Genomic DNA, 6323 nt, shown 5'->3' with positions numbered 1-6323 from the left:
GAGGCTGAGGCAGGAGAATTGCCTGAACCTAGGAGGTGGAGGTTGCGGTGAGCCGAGATCGCGCCATTGCACTCCAGCCTGGGTAACAAGAGTGAAACTCTGTCTCAAAAAAAAAAAGAATCTGTGCAGATGTAATTAAGAATCTCTGTATGCGACTATCCTTGATTATCCACATGGGCTCTAAGCCCGATGACAATATCCTTACATGAGACACAAAAAGGAGACATACGAGGAAAAGAAGAAAAGACAGTATGAAAATAGAGGTAGACATTAGAGTTATGCAGTCACAAGAAAAAGAATATCTGTAGCCACCAGAAGCTTAAAGAGGCAAGAAAGCGTTCTCTCTTATAGTCTTCATTGGAAATGCAGGCTGGAGAAACCTTGATTACAGACTTCTGAACTACAAACAGAGAAAGGTAACATTTCCTTTATTTTAAGCTACCAATTTGTGACAACTTATTACACCAGTCACTGGAAACTAATACAGAGTCTGTAGCCATTGAAGGATTTGGAATCTCTCCACCTTTATTCTCCCATCAGTTTTGGGCAATTTCAACACCCAACCTCAAACTTTTGCATCCTGGTCAGGTGTGGTGGCTTGTGCCTGTTTTCCCAGCACTTTTGGAGGCCAAGGCAGGTGGATTGCTTGAGTTCAGGAGTTCACGAACAGTTTGGGCAAACAAAGCGAAACCTTGTGTCTACAAAAAATACACAAATTAGTCAGGCATAGTGGCATGCGCCTGTAGTCCCAGCTACTCAGGAAGCTGAGGTGGGAGGATCACTTGAACCTGGGAGGTTGAGACTGCAGAGAACTATGATCGTGCCACTGCACTCCAGCCTGAGCAGCAAAGTGAGACCCTGTCTCAGAAAAGTAAAACAAAACAAAACAAAACCTTTTGCATCTTCTTATGTTAGTGCCTTTCAACTTCTTTTTACTTCAGGCAATTGCCTGCAGGATCTTACCCTAGACTTTGTAATTACTAATAAATATTTATTTTTTTTAATTGGAAATGTCAATACCAGTCTCAAAGAGTTATCTATTGTATAGTTCTTTCACTCCTTTTACAACTGTTCTTCAGCCTCAATAAGACTCCACATCCATGACTCTTTCATTTGCCTCTAATTTACAACTCCCCCACTCCAGAGTCTCATTTTCTTACCAATGCCGCCTGGAGCTCATGGTCAATAATGCGGATTTCTGTCTCACCAGCTCTTTTAACCTCATCCTATCCCTGTTTTAGTTTTCTTTTGTGTTTAGCTAACATTTATTGAGGGCTTACTAAGTGTCAAGCAGTTTGTCGTGATTCTTACATCTAATCTTTCTAACCCCATGAAATAGTTACTATTATTACCCCTATTTTAAGGTTGAGGAAGTTAAGTGTTTGGGAGGATGTGTAAGTTGCCCAAGCTCATACACTTAGCAGGGCCAGAACTCAAAGCACTGCCTGTGACTAGAACCTTTACAATTAACCACAATGCAATACTGCCCCTGCCGCTGCACCTGCCTCAGAAATTCTCAGCATACAGTCTGCCCTTCTCAATTTTATAACCAGAACGCTAAGCACTGCTAAAGAATACCTTGAACAAATGATTTTACAAGTCTATGATTTCTTAACTTCATTTGAATCCTTCATAGTGCTTATCAATCTCTTTACTTATTTTTAGTTCATCCCTATTTCTCACGATAACTATTCCAAATCTTTGCTTCTCTACTCAAACTATCTACCTAATTCCAAATTCCCTCACTTTCAAAAACTCTGATAACATTAATATTGAATTAGTATTGAAGTCCTTCATCTTTCCAGTATTCTACCTACAGATTTCTCTTTGTGTCCATCCATTCTTCTTCCCCATTATATAGACATGATTATCTCTCTTCGTATTGAGGCCCTTCACTTGGGCCATCTCTGCTGTTTCTTCATAAAACTTACTTCTTCATATATTTTCCCTTAGTATTTGATTTTCAATTTATTTCTCTGTCACGTTATCACCTTCAGCATGAAATATGTTCAGATGTCTTCTAATTGTAAAGAAAAGTCACTTCCTTAGCACTGTATCCAACCCTCTGCCCATTAATTTTTTCTTTCTTTCTCAGTAAAACTTCTTTTAAAAAACTATCCTAAATTGAATATTCCTGTACCTCTTATTCCTTCCTGAAATCAAGCATCCAACATTCCAATTCACCTATCTCCATTTGCCTTCATATGATAAAAAAAAAAAAAGTCTTCATATGTCTTTATTTTACGTGGCCAATGCTAGGACATTTGGTATCTGATATTCTTTTTTAAATTATTGTATTTTTTAGTTTGCATAACACAGAGATTATTCTGGTTGTTTTCCCTTTTCTTTAATCACATTTTCTTTTCTTTTCTTTTTTTTTTAATGTCCTCCTCTTGGTCTTTTTGCTCCTTAAATATTCCTGTTCTCAGGGGACTTCTTGTCTTTTCTTTACTTTTCTTCATTTAAGAAAGTATGTAGAAAGAGAACTTACTAATTTCATTCAGAAAAAGGCTTATTTCATCATTATCCATGCATAGCAGAAAGCAATAAAAAATGAGCAAGCTTTTGCTCATATTTAGCTTACATTCAAGTGTGTGCTGGGGCGGGCTGGGGAGAGGCAGACAATGAAAATACAAATATTATATGTCAGGTAGTGATAAATGTTAAGAAGAAAAATAAAGCAAGGTAAGGGTACACAAAGAGTTGATGGAAGGGTTATATTTTATAAGGGATGGTTCAGAAAGTCTTCACCAATGAGGGAAATAGAAACCTGAATAACATGAAATTATGAGTTATGTGGATATCTGAGACAAAAATAATCCAGGCAGCTAGAAAAAGAGATGTCAAGTCTCAGAGGAAGGAATGTACTTGGCAGGGATATCTGTCTTCTTGGAACAGTGAATGAGGGAAGAGAGTGGTAGAAGATGAAATCAGAGAGATAGAGAGATGTTCAGATCATTGTAAAAGGATTGAATTATACTCTTAGTGGTATGGGAAGCCATTGGAGGAATTTTGAGAACAGGAGTAACCAGATATGGTCTACTTTTATTGACATAAAAAATTTAAAATATAAAGAAAAGTTTAATAGCATAATAGGCATCCATTATGCTAGAAGTAACACATGTTAATGTTATGCCATAGTATATTGCTTCACGTATATTTTGTTGAAGTATTTTAAAGTGTAGATATCATGACATTTAATCCCAAAATATTTCTGTATGTATCTCTTATAAGTAAAATGTTTTTCTGCATAATTATCATAACTACCAAACAATTCTAATTCCTATATGATATTCATGTTCCTCTAATCATCCCCATAATTTATTTTATAGTGGTTTTGTTTAAACTAGAATCAAATCAAGGACTATGAATCGATTTGATTGTTTTGCTTCTCACATACCTTTTAATGTAGAACAGTACTCCAACTCTCATTTTTTCTCCCTATGGCATTAACTTATTGAAGAGTCTGGACCAGTTATCCTGGAAAACTTTGTCTAATTGTTTCCTTGTGTCATTTGTTATGTTTCTTCATGTATGTTTGTAACCTGGTAACTAGAAATAATGGTCTGATTCGATTGACTTATATTTAAATAAATCAGTCTGGATAATTTATTGGAGAATATGCTCTGAGGTGGGAGTGAGTACAAGGAAACTAGACAGAGGGCTGTTATAATAGTCCAAATGAGAGACAATGATGGCTTGGAACAAGGTAGCAGCAGTGAAGTTGGTGAGAAATGGTCATATTCTGTATATGTTTTGAAGGTGGAACTAAACGGGCTGTGGAACATGAAAGAATGAGAGAAGTCAAGGATGATTTCATGTTTAGGGCTGAGTAACTGAATAGATGGAACTGTCATTTACTGAAACATGGTAGACTGAGGTAGAAACGAGTTTGGGGATAAGATGAAGAGCTGATATTCAGATATAGTATCACTCATTGGATCACCTAGATACTCTTACACCTCCTTTTCCCTCAGCCCTCACATTCGATCATCAATATTTTCTTATTGTACCTGTCAAGGTCAACAAATCTATTCTTTCCATTTTGTCTTCATTTCTATTGTCAAAGCCCAAGTCTTCATCCCTTGAGTGGATTATTACCATATAAGCTCCAATCTTGGGTTCACTCCAGTCCATCAACCATAAGTCACTTGAGTGATCTTTTTGCAAAAGAAATCAATTCATGTCACCCCTTAGTCATGAGGTGTTAATAACAACCATGACTATATTTATGGGCCTCTGCATCTTCTATTCCTTTTCCAAAAATGCCCTTCCTCTCTCAAAGGTGTAGCCAATGTCTTACTCAAATTTGAATCTTCAGAATTTAGCATATGTGACAACCAACCAGAAAGTAGTCAGTTACTGCTTGCTGTTGAACTGATATATCCCTAACAAGCATACAAGTTAGTTTTAACCTGTTATAATTCACAGGATGAAAGCATCACTTTTTCTCAGCCAGCATCATGTCAAACAACCCATAAAAAATTCTGTGTTCTGATAAATGTTATCCATACTGGTTCAAACATAATCACTCTATGCTAGGTACTATATAATTGAAGCTTTAGTATCTCTTTAAATTTTTGTTTTGGATCAGTTATAAAAAGTAGTACTGTTCCCTTCTGAACTTAGAGAAATTAGAATTGTGAGGAGCGGACAGAAAAGCACTTTGCAAAGTAAAATTATAAGGTGCCATTATTGTTATTATAATAGCAATTGCCTTCAAATGAAAAAGTCTATCAAAAGTAGAACATGAAAATTGATGATTGATCTTTTATTTGTCTTCAGGGATAATTTGCCATAAACAGAACAGATTTTGTAATTCATGTCTCTGATTCATGTGGGTTCTCAGCTTGTGGATCCTGTCTTTAATTTAGCACTAAATATGATACATTTTATTTTCCCTTGACCAAGACCCACTTGGTCTTGGATTGCTAAATAAGTGCCGATTCACCTTCCAGGAAGCCAATTACCTACAGAAGGAACACTTCGTTGATGTTCATCAGAGTGAGTTATTTTATTTCTTCTCCGTTGCTGAAAAGCTTTGGTTGGAAAGTTGGAGAACTTGTTCTCCTGACACCTAGAAGATCACATAGACTATTGCTGGTTCTTGGGTAATCTGGGGGAATGTTTAGAACTTTAGGATGGAATTTTCCTTGTGAACATCTATGTCACAAGGAAAATCTTCTATGAGAGAAGATTTCTCAAGTGTTTGCTTTTTCCTGTTGATAAATTCCCAAAGGAATTTATACCATAACTCAATGGAATACAAGAGGTTTCTCTTTCAAATATTGAGATTGTTCCCTTTTCATCATTTTCTAGCATTTTTTCATTTCAATAACTTCCTGACCTAGCACCAGCAAGCCAGTCATTCTAAATGTAAAAATGTGTCCTATTTGAGGAGTTCTTTTTTAGTTGACAAGTAAAAACTATATATGTTTATGGTGTGCAACATGACTTCATGAAATACATATATACTGTGGCATAGCTACATTAGACTAATTAACATATGAGAGTTCTTAAAGAACGAACAAGGTACAGAGGTGATAAATCAAAGATGCAAGTTCTCATTTCTTCAAAAAGCCAGAAGGTCTCAGCACACTGGTCAGACATATCTGGATTTTACCACTATGGGTACCATATGTTGGGTGGAAAAGTACTGAACTAGGAACTAGAGACTTGGCTTTTAGCTCAACTCTTTTAACTAATTAACTAACTGACTGGATGATATCAAAGAGGTTTTATTTTCTCATTGGACCTCAATTTTCCTAACTGTGAAATGAATTTAGGAAGATAAGTTTTAAATGTTCTTTGACAATGTTTTGTACTAATGTTTTGCACTCTTTCCTAGTATGGATGGATCCCAGGTCTTCCTTGACAGTCAACTCCAGGATTCAGTCAAATGAGCTCTTCCCAGTAAAATATATGACAAATATCTGTTAGGATAATTACCTGTGCACTCTGAATCCTTCCTTCTCAAAAAGGAACTAAAAACTATTAAAAGAAAAAAACTACTTTCAAATTTAATTATCTATCTTTTCCCTATTAAATGAAATGGTGATTGTTCTCTCCTCTCTCTCTCTCTCTGTCTCACTCTCTTTCTCTCTCTTCATTATCTGAAAAACATTATAGCAAAATATAAGCCTAGATATTTCACTTTACTGATCATTTTAAAGTACCAATAAAGAAAATTAAATTTGGCCAGGTGCGGTAGCTCACTCCTGTAATCCCAGCACTTTGGGAGGCCAAGGAGAGCGGATCACTTGAGGTCAGGAGTTTGAGATCAGCCTGGTCAACATGGCAAAACTTCATCTCTACTAAAAATA

This window comes from Cebus imitator, unplaced genomic scaffold (assembly GCF_001604975.1).
Source record: "Cebus imitator isolate Cc_AM_T3 unplaced genomic scaffold, Cebus_imitator-1.0 Scaffold574, whole genome shotgun sequence".
Classification (NCBI taxonomy): Eukaryota; Metazoa; Chordata; class Mammalia; order Primates; family Cebidae; genus Cebus; species Cebus imitator.
Note: the sequence above shows the minus strand (reverse complement) of the source record.